Source organism: Phyllobates terribilis, unplaced genomic scaffold (genome assembly GCF_046119375.1).
Source record: "Phyllobates terribilis strain yellow unplaced genomic scaffold, ASM4611937v1 Scaffold_95__1_contigs__length_6072419, whole genome shotgun sequence".
Lineage (NCBI taxonomy): Eukaryota > Metazoa > Chordata > Amphibia > Anura > Dendrobatidae > Phyllobates > Phyllobates terribilis.
Window position 1 is genome coordinate 4921789 of NW_027362855.1, and position 18212 is coordinate 4940000.

Genomic DNA, 18212 nt, shown 5'->3' on the forward strand with positions numbered 1-18212 from the left:
CTTACAGGCGGTGCTGGGAATAGGGTGTCTGCAGACTGCTCGGGGTGTATGGCGACCCCTTTGTCGGAGCCAGACTGTCAGATGAAGCTACCTGCCTATTTCATCTAAGCCTGCCTATTTCCACTAAACCTGCCTGCCAGAAACTAAAGCACACGTGGAGCCCAAAAGACCAAGCGTCCACACAACACCATCACAGCTCAATGATCAGAGCGCGCCGCCATGTTTGTGGGCGGGCTATTTAAAGATTAAGCCCTGCCCACCGTCGCACTATTGGTGACGTCACCCGCAACCAATCAGGCGGCGCCAGGTCACCGGATCAGCTGACTCCCAAACCACCAATCACGGTCCACCATGTCACAGGCATGCTCAGTGCAGAGAATCCTGGACTTAAGCTTTAGCAGCCCTGTTTCCCTCCGCAACCTATCCTTCATGTTGCTAGGAACAAAGACCCAAGAGACAACCTGTACATCTCGTGCACCAGCTAGGCGTTGGGACTGATGATGATGTTGAGCAGCATCATCCCTGGCTGGACTGGAATGGGAGACTACAGAATCCACTGATGGTTCTGAACCCATTTCAAATCCAGCAAACACCCGATGGCAGATACAGAAATGGCGTAGATATAGTATATCTTGACTTCAGCAAAGTATTTGACAAAGTATCTCACACCATCCTTATTGAAAAAATTACCAAGTATTGAAAGGACAAGGCAACTGTTAGGTGGATTCATAACTGGCTTAGTGATTGGACTCAACGGGTGGTTGTAAATGGCTTCACATCCAGCTGGATGAATGTCTGAAGTGGGGTACCACGGGGCTCTGTCCTGGGACCTGTATTGTTTAACATCTTTATCAATGATTTAGATGAAGGAATTGAGGGTAAACTGATTAAATTTGCTGATGACACAAAGCTAGGAGGGATAGCTAACACAAGAGAAGAGAGAGGATTCAAAAAGACCTAAATAAACTGGAGCAGTGGGCAGCAAGTAACAGAATGTTTTTTAACAGGGAAAAATTCAAAGTACTACATCTGGGCAATAAAAATGAAAAAAGCATGTACAAAATGGGAGGAATAGAGCTAAGCAACAGTACATGTGAAAAATACTTAGTTATACTAATAGATCATAGACTGAACATGAGTAAACAGTGTGATGCAGCAGCTAAAAAAGACAAATACAATTCTGGGATGTTTTAACAGAAGCATACAATCTAGATCATGTGAAGTCATTATCGGACTTTACTCCTCGTTCAGACCTCATCTGGAATACTGTGTCCAGTTTTGGGCACAACATTTTAAAAAAGACATCGACAAACTGGAGCAAGTTCAGAGAAGAGCGACCAGAATGGTGACCGGTCTGCAACCATGTCCTATGAGGAACGGTTGCAGGATTTGGGAATGTTTAGCTTGCAAAAAAGAAGACTGAGAGGAGACTTAATAGCTGTCTACAAATATGTCAAGGGCTGTCACATTGTAGAAGGATCATCTTTATTCTCATTTGCACAAGGAAAGACTAGAAGCAATGGGATGAAACTGAATGGGAGGAGACACAGATTAGATATTAGAAAAAACTTTTTGACAGTTAGGATGATCAACGAGTGGAACAGGCTGCCATGAGAGGTGGTGAGTTCTCCTTCAATGGACGTCTTCAAGCAGAGGCTGGACAGATATCTGTCTGAGATGATTTAGTGAATCCTGTTTTGAGCTGGGGGTTGGACCAGATGAGCCAGGAGGTCCCTTCCAACTCTACAATTGTATGATTCTATGAATCTGAGTATTTTGTTTGTTTTATAGATAGATTTGAAGCTTTTATTGGGAACATTTTACATAACATTTTGGATCATATTTATCCGGTGCTCTATGCTGAGCACTTATTTTGAAGTTTCCATTGAAATCTCTGGGTGACGTGATTCAGGTGACACCCCCCAGTGGATCCATTCATTATAATGAGGCAGCAGAGTTACTCTTCTGGGCTCCATCTTACCTCTGTTCAGCGTTGTCCTACTTTTCAGAGGTGTACAAAACTGCGGCCGATCGCGCATTTATGCACACCTAAAAAGACGGACAATACCGACTCACAGGCCAGACGGCATCCAGTGTTGCCATCTGCCTTGTTTTAGGGAATCGTCCTCTGGGACAGTCATGTAAGGGCTTGTTTTTTGCGGGACGATTTGACGTTTTTATTGGTACCATTTTTGGTCACATGTCATTTTTTGATTGCTTTCTATTCTAAATTTGGGGAGGGAAAATAAATAAAAACTGGCAATTCAGGAATTGTGTTTTTTTGTTTTTTTTTTATGCCGTTCCGCGTGTGGTAAAATTGATAAGGCAGAGTTATTCTTCAGCTCTGTACGTTTACAGCGGCACCACATTAATAGCGTTTTTATACAAAAAATATATATATATTTTGCATCGCTTTATTCTGAGAGCTATAATTTTTTTATCTTTCCACTGATGGGGCTGTATGGCGGCTTGTTTCTTGTGGGACAAGATGACGTTTTCAGCGGTACTAATTTTATATATATTTGTTTTTTTTATCGTGTTTCATTCCCCTTTTTTTTCCCAGTGGCATGGTGATAAAGCATCGTTAGCCTCGTTTTTTTAAGTTTTTTTTGTGCGGCGTTCACTGAATGGGTTAACTAGTGTGACACTTTTATAGGTCGGGTTGTTCCAGACTCGGCAATACCAAATATGTGTACTTTTTTTTATTTTATTTATTTTTTACATAAAAATGTGTATTTATTAGTGAATATTTTTTTTAAATTATTATTATTTATTTAATTTTTTTACATATTTTTACACATTTTTTGCCATTTATTTTTTACTTTTTACTTAGTCCCTTTATGGGACCTTCACTTGTTTCTCTTTGATCACAGATATAATGTATTGCAATGTACTAGATTGCAGTGCATTCATTATACCTTTAGTGAAAGCTCCTGAGCCCATGCTGTGAGCATGGTTTCAGCAGCTTTCCGTAGCTTGGTGACCCGGGGGTCGTCATGACGACCCCTGGTCACCATGGCAATGATTGGGCCCCACGACATCGCAGGGCCACCGATCTGTCAGGGGGTTAACAGCCAGGGGTGGTGCTGACACGGCTACTAGCTGTTTAGTGCCGGAGCTCAGCCACTGGCGGTGCTGAACTCCGGCACTGATCGGGCTGGAGACGCTGATATTTCAGCATCTTCTGCACGATCATGCTGAGATCGGTCAGTCAGATTGACTGACCGATCGCAGCGATCTAGGTGTGCGGACCGACCATATGGCTCCCTGCACCCCATCTTGTGCTGCTCAGCTGTCACAGATAGCTGTCCACACTTATCTGTCACTGCGTGTTTACACGCTGTGACAGTTTAAAGCCATAACGGACACTGCACGGCAAGGAGCATTAACTTACACCTGCTCATGCCGTGCAGTGTCCGTCATTGGGCGTTATGGGGTTAATACCGCTGTCAAGTGTGATGGTGACATGTAACAGACTTTAACATAATGGCCATCAGTTCTAATGAACATGGGGCCACCGTGCAGTATGAATGCACATTGACGAAGGGTTACCTTGACTGCCGGATGACCACTTTAAAAAAATACATATATGGCTCTCAGAATATGGTGACAAAAGCCAAATTGTTTTTGTATGTTTTTATTTTATTTTTAATTAGTAAATCATGAATATAAATATATAGATTTGGGATCCCGTAACCATACTGACCCATAGAGCAAAGGTAACAGATCACCACCTGATTACCACAAAGTAAGCGGCGCTAGTACAAAACCTTGAAAAAGAAAATGTGGAATTACAGTTTTTCTCCTCACCGTTTCCACTTATTTCATAGAATAAGTTGTGTTCTGCAAAAAACAAGCCCTCTTGCGGCTATGTCGAAATATTAGAAAGGTTATGGTTCTTGTTACAAGGAGAGGAAAAACTAAGTTACAATATCCTGGGGAAAAGCTCTGTGTCTGCCTCCTGAAAACCTCCAGCTCAGGGTTTGTTACCCGACCGACGACATGTTTAACAGATTCCTTTGACTAAACCACCCTTCACATGTCCATATAATACCGGTACTGGAAAAATGGTACCGGTGTCATAAGTATTTTGGATCAGTGTGTCATCCGTGTGCCATCAGTGTTCCATCCGTGTGCAATTCATTTTTTTTCCACCATGACTTAAATATCAATTCCAAAGCTTCTCCTATACTTTGCAGTGTTAAACATGTACAGCACACGGTTGTCACAAGGATGTTTCACACGGAGCCAGAAATGTGTATTGGCCCTTGTAATCCATGCGGACGGGTCTCATGCAAAGATCTCCATAGATTATGATAGGTATGTGTGCATACGTGTCTTCAGTGCATGTGAAAGCCAATGCCACACGTGCTGAAAACATGTACATGTGAAGGAAGCTTTACACACTGTGTGAACAAGTATGAAAAGTCACCTCTTAATCATTGAATTAAGGTTTTCTCTTTTGGTTCCATTGCCATGGGTATAAAATCCAGCATCTAAGCATGTAGTCTGCCTGTGCGAACAGTTGTGATAAAATGGCTCGTTCTAAAGAGCTCCCTGAATTCAGCATCTTGCTGTCATATGTTGTCACAAGTCAGTTCATGAAAGTTCAAATAAGACATGGCTGGGTGAGTTTGGTGTGGAAGAACATGACTGACCCTTCAAGAGACCTAACCTCAACTCCATCAGATAGATACCTTTTGGATTAACCAGAGATTACAAGCCAGGTCCCCTTGTCCAACATCAGTGTCTGACCTGATAACTGCTCTTCTGGAAGAATGGACAACAAATTGCACAGAAATATCCCCCAATTTTTTTTTTTAGAGTGGAAGCTTTATTAGCTGCAAAGGGAGATCAACTCCATGTTAATGACCCTGGATTTAAAAAGGAATGTCATAAAATTTCCTCCAGGAGTAATGTGTATGTGTCCCAATAATTTTATCCCTACAGTGTGTAATAGGTTCTGCTTCTTCCATGGTGAGAGGTGGAGACTGCTTCTCTGATGATGTGTAAATCTGGAGGTGAATGAGAATCATAATCAGTTTTGTTATATATTTTAGGAAGGAAGTCCAGAATAAGAGGCTTAAAGCGCCCAATAATTGAAGACAGTGAGGATGAGGAGGTGCAGCCAACGTAAGCACTAAATACGACTATCATTCGTTACATTGTATTGTAAGGCTATGTTCACATGTCTGGTAGTTATACCTGTTTTTGGATTTGTTAGGGGTGATAAAAAATGAAAAGATACAATGCAAAAATAGTTCATTCAAATAAGGACGGGAATGTCTTAAATAGTTTTCTTTTTTACTGCAATCTGTTTTTTAGCAGGATCATGTGCCGATTTGCCATGAGCGTTACCCGTTGGCCATCGCTCATAGCAGATGATCATTTTAACCATGTGTAGCACAAGTGATCGGATGAAAGCACCTTCAAGTCTTCTAAGGAAACTATTAAGGCCAGAAAAAAGTAAAAAAAAAAAATGTTGTTTTTTTTAAAAATATAAACGTTCAAATCACCCCCCTTTTGCCCCATTCAAAATAAATGAATAATAAAACTAAAATATACATATATTGCTGCATTCTGAATCGCCCGATCTATCAAGATATAAAAAGAATTAATCCAAATGGTAAACTGTGTAACGAGAAAAAAAATCAAAACACCAGAATTAAGTTTTTTTGGTCGCTGCAACATCGCAATAAAACGCAATCACCGGCGATTAAAACATATCTACCTAAAAATATTATCAATAAAACCTTCAGCTCAGCGTGCGAAAAATAAGCCCTCACCCAGCCCCAGATCCTGAAAAAGGGAGACGCTACGGGTCTCGGAATATGGCGCCATTATAATTTTTTTTACAAACTTTAGAATTTATTTCACCACTTTAAAAAAAATAACCTATTCATGTTTGGTATCTACAAACTCATAATGACCTGGAGAATCATAATTGCAGGTCAGTTTTAGCATTTAGTGAACATGGTAAAAAAAAAAAACCAACCAAGAGACAAGTGTAGAATTATACTTTTTTTTGCAATTTTGACGCACTTTTGAATTTTTTCCTTTTTCTCCAGTACACGACATTGTAAAACCAATGATGTCGTTCAAAATTACAATTCGTCCCAGAAAAAATAAACCATCACAGGGACATATTAAAAAATAAAAAAGTTATGCCTCTGGGAAAAAGGGGAGCGAAAAACGGAAAATCCCAAGGTCGTGAAAGGGTTAAAGGACAGAAATCCTCAACTATATTGATTGTATTGATTGAACAGTACCACCACATACCACCATAGCATTACTGAATCTCTCTATACCATGTGTGGTTAATACCGTAACTAATACTGCCATATAGTTACTAAATTATACTTTTATAACATGATTTTAGAACCACCATACTGTAACTGAAAAACAGCATCATATTGTGACTTTATCACTTGGGGTCTGAGCTGTTTTGATGCCCAGCGATCAAAAAGTTATTTAATTCTAAATGCCCTCAGACTCATGAGATAGAAGTTGGCTAAACCCGGTGATTTTGGCTTGAATCGGTTAGCTTCCTAACGTCTGTGGGGACAGGCCTGATTCTAGCTTTTTTTTTTGGTGCCCAAGGCGAAAATTCAAGTGGCACCCCTCCCAGCAGTTCATGGTATACCTGCAGTGAATAAACACAATCCCATCATTGTTTTTTAGGTTTTGCTTTTAAGATATTCATTATGTGGTAAAAGTGACGTGTGAACATGATTCTCCAGGTCTTTGTGATTACAGTAATCCCAAACTTTCAGAGATTCTTATTTTTGTTAAAAAAAACAACATTTAGCTTGTGATGCTCTTTTAAGGACCTGTTAGAACAATAAAAATATATCTATGAAGCTATGTGAGGGCTGTTTTTTGCATAGTAAGTTGAAATATTTTTTGCTATCAATTCAGGGTGCATACATTTGGATGGCTTTTTGCTGTAAGAGGTGTGGTGACAAAAAAAGTAGTTCTTCTATTTTTTTTTCTCTTTACTGCATATGTTAGTTCTTTTTATATTTTGATAGATCAGACTTTTAAGGATGTGGACATACCAAATTTTTTTTAATTGTTTAATTTTTTTTTAATGAGGGAAGACCGCACCAGATCCATGATCATTAAATGAATACATCACCAGAACATTCCATCAGTACATGAATGGCACCAGCATCCTCATCAGTACTTAGATACAGCACCAAAACAACCATTAATACACTAATTCATTATTAGAACCATAATCGGTAATTGAATATAGCACTGGGACCATCATTATTAATTGAATACATCGCCAGAACCACCAACTGCACATGAATACAGTGAAGAGCAAAAGAGTATCAATCTTTTGAACTTTTGACTTTCAGGCTCCATATCTCACCATCCACTACTTATTTTATTGTGAGACTACCCTCATTTTATAGACAATCATCTTGTCTATCTCATATATAAACTTGATTTGCAACTATTTGGCATATGATTAATTATGCAGATTCTTGTCATGTCACTGCACTGTTACTGTTTTGCTCCTAAAAATCTAAATACAATTTTTTATTATTTTATTAGTATTTTGTAAATCCACCTTTGGCTTTCAACACTGCCTGAATCCTTCTGGGCATGCTCTCGATCAGATTCAAACATGTCTTGACCGACATCTAATTCCGGGTCTCTTTTACATGTTCCCAGTTGGTGCATGCTCTTCGACTCGCTTGGATATGTATATAGTTTTTTATTCCATTCTACCCACAAGTGTTAAATTGGATTAAGGTCTGAGGTCTGTGGGGGCCAATCCAGCACTTCGACTTCATTGTCATTGAACCATTTATTTGCCAATCTCAACATATGCTTTGGTTCGTTGTCCTACTGGAACACTATGTTGTCCTTTTCATACCGATGGTACTCGAGTGTACAAAGTAATTCGTCTTGTAGGATACTCACATATAGCTCAGCATTGAGACCACCATCGATTCTGGTAAAGTATCCAACGCCTTTAGCTGTGAAACAACCCCATATCATCAGGCTTCCTTCACCGAACTTGACAGTTCCTTCAATTTCTCCATCCTTTAGCCCCATTTTCCTTTGTTTCTTCCAGACCCATTTTCACCCATCATAGCCTAGTCTATTGACTTTTGTCCCATAGCTCCAAACCACCCGTTTCCTATCTTCTACAGTTCACTTTTCATACCTTTTTGCAAACTTGTGTCGACGCTTCTTATGATGATATTGAAGTCGATGCTTCTTCATCTTTTTTTGAGCCACCATTCAAGACTTGTGTAACATGCGTTACACGGTGCTTGCATAGACATCTGTGATCTCACTATTACGAAACTTACAAGTCACTCCAGCCTGTGATATTGGAAGCAGACTTTGCATCTGTAAGTATGGCAAAAGAGGTGACGGGGAATGCATGATTGGAGCAGTAGGCTGGTACTCAAAAGGAGTTGGATATGCTGGAGACGTTGAAATGGTCTGGGAAGAAGCGCTCCCTGAAGGACGATACATTGCATACCGCATAGACTGCTCTTATCTAGGAGAGGCATCTGAGGTATCAGTGAGGAAGTGGTGGGTGCTGCCTTTCATGGTAATTGTAGGGTCTTGTGATGGTGTAGGTGTCTATCTGCCCTTTTTGACACCCACCTGGTTAGGTAAAATGCAATATCCAAGTAGTTGTTGGTGAATTAAGACCCATAAGAACAATGAACATTTCTTCACTCCACATTTGCAAGTACAACTCCCTCTACCTTGATGGTTTTATCATTTAAAATAGTATTTTTCTTTTCACTTTGACTCTTAACACAGACCTTGATTTGTATGTTTCTACAGAAAGAAATTCACAAGAAATGAGGAAACCCCTCCGTCGTCTTTTGTGGCTTTTGAAAGCGACGTTTTGTGAGTAATTTTGACAACATATAATAAGTTCAAGTTAAACTTCACTTAAAAGCTATGTTCACACATGTTGTGTTTTTTTTAGCATTTTTTGCTGCAGATTTTTATGCAAATTTTCAGCTGTGTTTTGCAGTACCTACCAGCAAAGTCTATGAGAAACCAGAATTCTCTGTTCACACATCATGCTTTTTTGTTGTTGTGTATTTTGTGCCTTGGTTGGGTTTTTGGAAAATAGAGCATGTCACTTCTTTCAGCATTTTTGTCAGTGTTTTTTCACCCATGGGAAATAATGGGTGGTTGTAAAGGGAAGTGTTCCAGGTTGTACATGTATATACGTATCTGCATGCTAGCCATGCTTGCAGATAAGTATACATGTATATATTGGCCCCACATCTCCCCATGTGTTTCAGTCTGTTTGCTGCTGGGGGAGGTTTCAATAGAATGTCCAGCCATGTGCTAAAACAGGTTTTGCGAGTATGGTTGGACATGAACAAAGATCTTAGCCAGTGGGCAGGGAATAATACATCATTTCCTGTGACATGAAGCTGGACACTGGCTGGACTTAAAACCCCAGAATGCACATGTGCTAAGGCCCCTTAGACTCTTGAAGATGGACATAACAACACATGGCTGAGTATCTCTCTTTCCCTGTAACTTCTTTACTTACTAGCCCTACATACCCTGTACTAACCCTCCTAGATATTGATAGATATATATAAGCAAAGTTAGTATAGTTGGGTGGGCCGATATTGCATGAGTGATTAGCAAACGTGGGTGGAAAATATATTAGATAATTGGGAATTGTGAATCCGTTTTGTGTACCGTGTTAGTGTGATACCTAGTAATATATTAACTGTAGACTTTTGTGTAATAAATACCTTTTATTAGCACACGATTTTGTCTCAGTTGGTATATAGTATAAGGCACAGATAACATTAGTGGAAATTAATTATTAATAGTCAAGTTTGATGTTAATAGTGAGGCTGAGTTCACACGATGCGTTTTTCATGCGTTTCCGCGGCGTTTTTGCAGTTGCGTAAACACCGCGGAAACGCATGAAAAACGCAGGTAGAAGGGCAGCAATGTTCCCCAATTGAAATCCGCATGTGCTGTGCCCATGATGCGGATTTTTCCGCAGCGTAAATGCTGCGGTCAAAAATCCGCAGCATGTCAATTAATTTTGCGGAAACGCTGCTCTTTTGCCGCCATTGACTTGCATTAGACCGCATGGAATCCGCATCACTGTATATGTTGATGCGCTTTTCATGCGGTCTAATGTGCGGATGGTATCCGGGTGTGGAGGAGAGGACTCTCATCCAGACCCAGGTACCATTAAAAAAAAAAGAATAAAATAAAAAATATATATATTCTCACCTTCTGACGGCCCGCGCTGCGTCCTGCTGGCTTCCCGCGCACTTCGCGGTTGAATGAAGGACCTTCGCTGACGTCAGAGTCATGTGACGGGTCACGTGACGCTGACGTCGGAAGGTCCTAAAGTCTTCACTGCCGGCAGCCGGGACCGATGAAGCAGGACACCGGGGGCCATCAGAGGGTAAAGTATATATTTATTTTTTATTTTTTGACATTCACACACTATATAAATCCATGCCGGTTGCATGGATTTATATAGTGTGAAGTTGACAAGCACTTTCCAAGTGATGCTAAAATCGCTTGGGAAGCACTTGTCAACCCGCATGCGGAAATGAAAGTGAAGACCGCTTCATTTCCGCATGTCCCTGGCAGGAAACCGCATGTACAATCCGCATGCTTTTTTTCCTGCCAGAAAGATGCAGAAACGCTCAGGAAAAAATCCTGAGCATTTCTGCATAGTGTGCACATAGCCTTAATATCGGACCTCAGTAGAGGTGTGGGAGAGTGCCCCCATTAATTACTGATATTTTGGAGGAAAATCACGTCCTTATACAGTGGTGAATAAAACGCTGAAAAAATGCACCAAAATTTGCAGCAGCATTTTTGATGGTGAAATAGAATGGGGTTCTTTTTTAACAGAACTTTATGTACATGCATAAATAGAGACAGGACAGTGAAAAAAATCGCTGAAAAAACTCACAAAAAATGCATCAAAAAACGCAGCAAAACGTTTTTGACGCAGCTGATTTCCTGCCAGAGATTGTGTTTTGATGCAGTTTTCTGAAGCTGAAAAACACAACATGTGTGAACACAGCCAAAGTAAAACTTAACCGGTTCCCGACCGCCCACTGTAGATAAACGTCCGCGCTGCCTGGACTCTGTGCAGCGCCGACGTTTAAAAACGGTGGGTGGTCGCGCAGCGCTCAGGACCCCCAGGGTCCTGCAAGCACTGCGATTCCGGTGCAGAGCGTTAGCTCTGACAGGGAACATCATCAAGCCCTGATTAGATCAGGTCCCGGTGATGTTAACCCTTTGCTGTCTTCTATATGCTGCGATCTATAGTGATCGCGGCAAATAGGAGACAGCAGGAGGAGAGGGGGTCGTCTTACTTACCTCCGAAGACCTCCGTTTCCTTTCAGGACCTGGGGTTGCTATGGCAGCTGGAGGTCACATGACCGCCTCCAGCTCTGCCATATATGGTGTCCTGTCTGGCTCAGCCTGCAAGCTGAGCCAGACAGGAGACTGACTGAAACAGTCAGTGAAGATCTCATGTAATGTAATACATGTCTATTACATTACATGAGATCAGTGATCAGAAAAATAAAAATTAATGTCCCATACAGGGACTAAGTAAAAATGTAAAAAAAAGTTAAAAAAAAGTTTTAAAACTATTAAAAAAAAAATCACAAAATAAATAAAAATAAATAAATAAAATATTAAACCAATAAATCCATATATTTTTACAAAACCAAAAAAAGTACACATATTTGGTATCGCCGCGTCCGAAACAACCCGAGCTATAAAACTGTCATACTAATTAACTCCTTCTGTGCATACCGTAATAAAAATAAATAAAAAACGGAGCAAAAAAATATGCTTTTTCATCATATCGCCAAACAAAAAGTGGAAAAAAATGCGATCAAAAAGCAGAATAGAAATAAAAATGGTACCACTGAAAACGTCATAAAAAAAAGCCGCCATACAGCTCCATCAGACGAAAAATAAAAAAGTTATAGCGCTCAGAATAAAGCAATGCAAAAAAAATATTTTTTTTCTATAAAATTGTTTTATTGTGTAAAAGCGCCAAAACATTTAAAAAAATACAGTAAGTGTAGTATCGCTGTAAACGTACTGACCCGAAGAATAACGCTGCCTGATCACTTTTACCACACGCAGAACGGCATAGAAAAAAACTCAAAAAACAATTCCTGAAGTGTTTGCTTTTGTTAATTTTACCTCCCAAAAAACGGAATAGAAAGCGATCAAAAAATGTCACGTACCCAAAAATGGTACCAATAAAAATGTCAACTCGTCCCGCAAAAAACAAGCCGTCACATGACTCTGTCGGCCGAAATCTGGAAAAATTATAGCTCTCAAAATATGGTGATGCAAAAACTAGATTTTGCAAAAAAAGCGTATTTTAGTGTGTGACAGCTGTCAGTCATAAAAACCCGATATAAATCTGGTATCTCTGTAATCGCACCGACCCGAAGAATAAAGTAATCTAATCAGTTATATCACACTAGGAACGGCGTAAAAAATAAATTAAACCAATTCTTCACCTGCTACTGATTTGTTTATTATGTCTCCCAAAGATCCCAGTAAGGCTCTGCTCATATTTATCCTGTGCTCTGCGCTGAGCACTTACACCAGAGTTTCCGTGTAAATCTCTGAAATACGTGATTCAGCCGGAACCCATGATGGAAGATTCCCTGTAATGAGGCAGATATAGGCCACTGTGGACGCCGTCTAGCCTGGGAACCCACGGTGTCATTTGTTTTAGGCGTGCATAAAAGTGCGGTTGGCCACAGTTTTGTGCACTTCTGAAAAAAAGGACACCGCTAATCAGAGGCCAGACGGAGTAGAGAGTAACTCTGCTGCCTCATTATAGTGAATGGATCCTGCAGGGGTTTCATCTGAATTACATCACTTGGAAATTTAGATGGAAACCCCGATGTAAGTGCTCAGCCTAGAGCGCCGGATAAATGTTACGTAAAATGTTCCCAATAAAAGCTTCAACTCAGTCCTCAAAAAAGCTAGTCCCCACTCAAGTCCGTCATCTGTTAAAAAACTTCCAAGTTACTGGTAGCAGAAAGGCTCTGGAAAAGCAAAATGACCCTTGCCCCCCAAAAGAAATTCAGAAAATTTTGTGCTCCCAAATCCAAATGCCTATTCTACAATAATTTGTTCTCCAATTGTCAAATAGCACTCCGTACCCCCCAGATCTCACCGTATGGCTAAGTGGTACGATACAGCCACATATGGGGTATTGCCACTTTTAGAAGAAATTGTGTGACACATTTCGGCACCATTTTTACCCATTGCCCTGTGTGAAAATGTAAAATCTGAGGGTAAAACATTTTTTTGTGGTAAAAATATAATTATGCTTTTTTCACTGCCCAATGGTATAAATTTAAAAATTAAAAAATACTCACTACTTCCCTAGATGAATTCCTTGAGAGGTGTAGTTTACAAAATGGGGTCACTTGTGGGGGTTTCTGCTGTTTTGACATGTCAGCGACTCTTCAAATGTGACATGGTGTCTGCTGCCTATCCCAGCCAACATAGCGCTCCTTTCTCTTCCGAACCCTGCCGTACACCAAAGCAGTGGTTTTCCCCCACATATGGGGTATCGGCGTACTCAGGAGAAATTGTACAACAAATTTCATGGTGCAATTTATCCTGTTACCCTTATGATAATGCAAAATTAGGGAATGAAAAACATTTTTTATGTGAAAAATGTGAAAATTTTATTTTTACGGCTCAATATTATAAACTTCTGTGAAGCAGCTGGGGGTGCAAAGTGCTCACCACACATCTAGATAAGTTCCCTAAGGGGTCTAGTTTCCAAAATGGTGGCACTTGTGGGGGGTTTCCACTGTTTAGGCACATTAGGGGCTCCCCAAATGTGACATGGCGTCCGCTAATTATTCAAACAAATTTTACATTCAAAAAGTCAAATGGCGCCCTTCCCTTTCAAACCCTGCCATGTGCCCAAACAGTAATTTGCCTCCACATATGGGGTATCGGCGTGTTCAGGAGAAATTGCACAATAAATTTCATGGTGCAACTTATCCTGTTACCCTTATGATAATACAAAATTAGGGAATGAAAAACATTTTTTGAGGGAAAAATGTGAAAATTTTATTTTTACGGCTCAATATTATAAACTTCTGTGAAGCAGCTGGGGGTGCAAGGTTCTCACCTCACATCTAGATAAGTTCCCTAAGGGGTCTAGTTTCCAAAATGGTGGCACTTGTGGGGGGTTTCCACTGTTTAGGCACATTAGGGGTTCCCCAAATGCGACATGGCGTCTGCTAATTATTCAAACAAATTTTGCATTCAAAAAGTCAAATGGCGCTCCTTCCCTTTCAAACCCTGCCATGCGCCCAAACAGTAATTTGCCTCCACATATGGGGTATCAGCGTGTTCAGGAGAAATTGCACAACAAATTTCATGGTGCAATTTATCCTATTACCTTTATGATAATGCAAAATTAAGGGATGAAAAACGGTTTTGTGGGAAAAATGTGAAAATTTTATTTTTACAGCTCAATATTATAAACTTCTGTGAAGCACCTTGGGGTTCAAGGTGCTCACCACACATCTAGATAAGTTCCCTAAGGGGTCTAGTTTCCAAAATGGTGTCACTTGTGGGGGTTTAGGCACATCAGGAGCTCTCCAAACGCAACATGGCGTCTGCTAATTATTCAGACAAATTTTACATTCAAAAAGTCTAATGGCGCTCCTTCCCTTCCGAACCCTGCAGTGCGCCCAAACAGTGATTTTCCCTCACATATGGGGTATCAGCACGCTCAAGAGAAATTGCACAAAAAAATTTGGGGTCCATTTTTTCCTGTTACCCCTGTGAATATAAAAAAAATTGGGTCTAAAGTAACATTTTTGTGAAAAAAGTTAAATGTTAATTTTTTTCTTCCACATTCCAAAAATTCCTGTGAAGCACCTGAAGGGTTAATAAAGTTCTTGAATGTGGTTTTGAGCACCTTGAGGGGTGCAGTTTTTAGAATGGTGTCACTTTTGGGTATTTTCTGTCATAAAGACCCCTCAAAGTGACTTCAAATATGATGTGGTCCCTAAAATAATGTTTTTGTAAATTTTGTTGGAAAAATGAGAAATCGCTGGTCAACTTTTAACCCTTATAGCTCCCTAACAAAAAAAAATTTTGGTTCCAAAATTGTGCTGATGTAAAGTAGACATGTGGGAAATGTTATTTATTAACTATTTTGTGTGACATATCTCTCTGATTTAAGGGCATGAAAATTCAAAGTTTGAAAATTTCAAAATTTTCGCCAAATTTCCGATTTTTTCACAAATAAACACAAGTTATATCGAAGAAATTTTACCACTATCATGAAGTACAATATGTCATGAAAAAACAATCTCAGAATCAGGGGAATACATTGAAGCGTTCCAGAGTAATTACTTCATAAACTGGCAGTGGTCAGAATTGAAAAAATTGGCCCGGTCACGAAGGCAAAAACAGGCTCTGGTGCGAAGTGGTTAATAGTGCTGCGGTGTACAGAAACAGTTCCAGAATTTTGGGCTGAGGCCCCCCAGTCTTCCTCTATAGAGAGGGGAAATATGTGTGAAGGTACCCCAGGAGGGCTCCAAATGTGTGGGTAAAATATATATCCCTCGGGGGGGAAAATTGAAAAAAAGTTGAAAAAAAATTTTTTTGTGGACTTAGAAAATTTTCACACATGTGTCAGACTTCCAGAGAGGGGAGCATGTCAGTGCGCGCATCCGATTTCAGTTCCAGAGCGATTCATCCGATGAGTCCTTCATACTTAGTCGTTTTTGTCAAAATTTTTGACTTTTTGAAAATTTCACTTTTTTGTGAAAACTTCCACAAAATGAGGTTATACTATGTTAGAAGGCATCCCAGGAGAGCTCCAAATGTGTGGGTAAAATATATATCTCACAGGGGGAAAATTGAAAAAAAGTTGAAAAAATTTTTTTTTGTGGACTTAGAAAATTTTCACACATGTGTCAGACTTCCAGAGAGGGGAGCATGTGAGTAAGCGCATCCGATTTCAGTTCCAGAGCGATTCGCGCAATGAGTCCTTCATACTTAGTCGTTTTTGGCAAAATTTCTGACTTTTTGCAAATTTCACTTTTTTGTGAAAACTTCCACAAAATGAGGTTATACTATGTTAGAGGGCATCCCAGGAGGGCTCCAAATGTGTGGGTAAAATATATATCCCACGTGGGGAAAATTGAAAAAAAGTTGAAAAAATTTTTTTTGGTTGACTTAGAAAATTTTCACACATGTGTCAGACTTCCAGAGAGGCGAGCATGTAAGTAAGCGCATCCGATTTCAGTTCCAGAGCGATTCATCCGATGAGTCCTTCATACTTAGTAGTTTTTGCAAAATTTTGGACTTTTTTGAAAATTTCACTTTTTTGTGAAAACTTCCACAAAATGAGGTTATACTATGTTAGAGGGCATCCCAGGAGAGCTCCAAATGTGTGGGTAAAATATATATCCCACAGGGGGAAAATTGAAAAAAAGTTGAAAAAAAATTTTTGGGTGGACTTAGAAAATTTTCACACATGTGTCAGACTTCCAGAGAGGGGAGCATGTGAGTAAGCGCATCCGATTTCAGTTCCAGAGCGATTCATCCGATGAGTCCTTCATACTTAGTCGTTTTTGGCAAAATTTCTGACTTTTTGAAAATGTCACAATTTTGTGAAAACTTCCACAAAATGAGGTTAATATACTATGTTAGAGGGCATCCCAGGAGAGCTCCAAATGTGTGGGTAAAATATATATCCCACAGGGGGAAAATTGAAAAAAAGTTTTAAAAAAATTTTTTTGTGGACTTAGAAAATTTTCACACATTTGTCAGACTTCCAGAGAGGGGAACATGTCAGTGCGCGCATCCGATTTCAGTTGCAGAGCGATTCATCCGATGAGTCCTTCATACTTAGTCGTTTTTGGCAAAATTTCTGACTTTTTGAAAATTTCACAATTTTGTGAAAACTTCCACAAAATGAGGTTATAATATGTTAGAGGGCATCCCAGGAGGGCTCCAAAAGTGTGGGTAAAATATATATCCCACAGGGGGAAAATTGAAAAAAAGTTGAAAAAAATTTTTTTGTGGACTTAGAAAATTTTTCAACTTGTGTCAGACTTCCAGAGAGGGGAAAATGTGAGTGAGCGCATCCGATTTCAGTTCCAGAGCGATTCGCCCGATGAGTCCTTCATACTTAGTCGTTTTCAGAAGTCACAATTTTGACTTCCAGAACCCGCAAAACGTTAGTAAATTGAGCCCGCTCCCCAGTTCCAAGCGTTTTGAGGTGTCCCCGGTTGCAGTAATGCAGCCTGCCCACTAGATGTCGCAAAAGAGACAAAAAGTGAAAAAGAACCAGAATGAGGAAATTCCAGGGAGCCGAATCCGCCTGACAGTTCCAGGCGATCGGGTACTTTTTGGAATGCGTCCCTAAAGTGGGTATAGGGTGACACTCCATACAAAGACCCAGTTTTGCACACCACCGGCAGAATATATGAGAGAGAGGTACCTCTCAGCCCCGACACATTTTGACTCATTTAAGCAGGTTTTCACCTCCGTAGGCCCGGGTACGCGTTTTGGCTATGAGTCCCTGTTCGGCTGGAGGTCTGCACCTTGGCTGAACCCAGGCTTCCGCAGCTGCGTGGGGGGACTTTTGCCGGTCGCCTATCCCAAGTCAGAGAGGTGTTCCTGGGTTGAAGTGAGCCTGGCCAGACCCCCCCCCACGGGCCCTGGTTCTCCACATGGGGGCGCCGTCAAGGCTAAAATCTGGATTTTTAGGCTGGGGATAGGCTCCATGAGGGCGGATGCTTTTGTGGCTTTGACCCCAGTGCTGTTCCACATCCAGTACCCCCTCTGCAAGGGCGCCTGTACCCGAGTCTCGCTTCCAGGACTCTTGGGCACGTATTTCCCGACGACAGGGGTTAGCAGCCTCCGTACTTGGGCAAGTTCCTCCACGCACCCCTGCTCTTCCTCCGATCGATCTGGCGCCGCGCTCCCGGGTGGGGAGGTGGCGCCGCTCGCTCGGCCCGGGCTTTGGAGCTCGCGCTGGCTTAAGGTGAGCGGTCCCCTTCCTCCTCTACCCCCGGGCTTTCGACACCTATCTTTGGGCGCTCACGCCGGCCTCGCCTCCCGTCCGCGGAGGTGGCCGAGCCGTGGGGAGATTGGCCCGACCTGAGCGAAGGCAGTGGTCCGACGACCCGCACGGG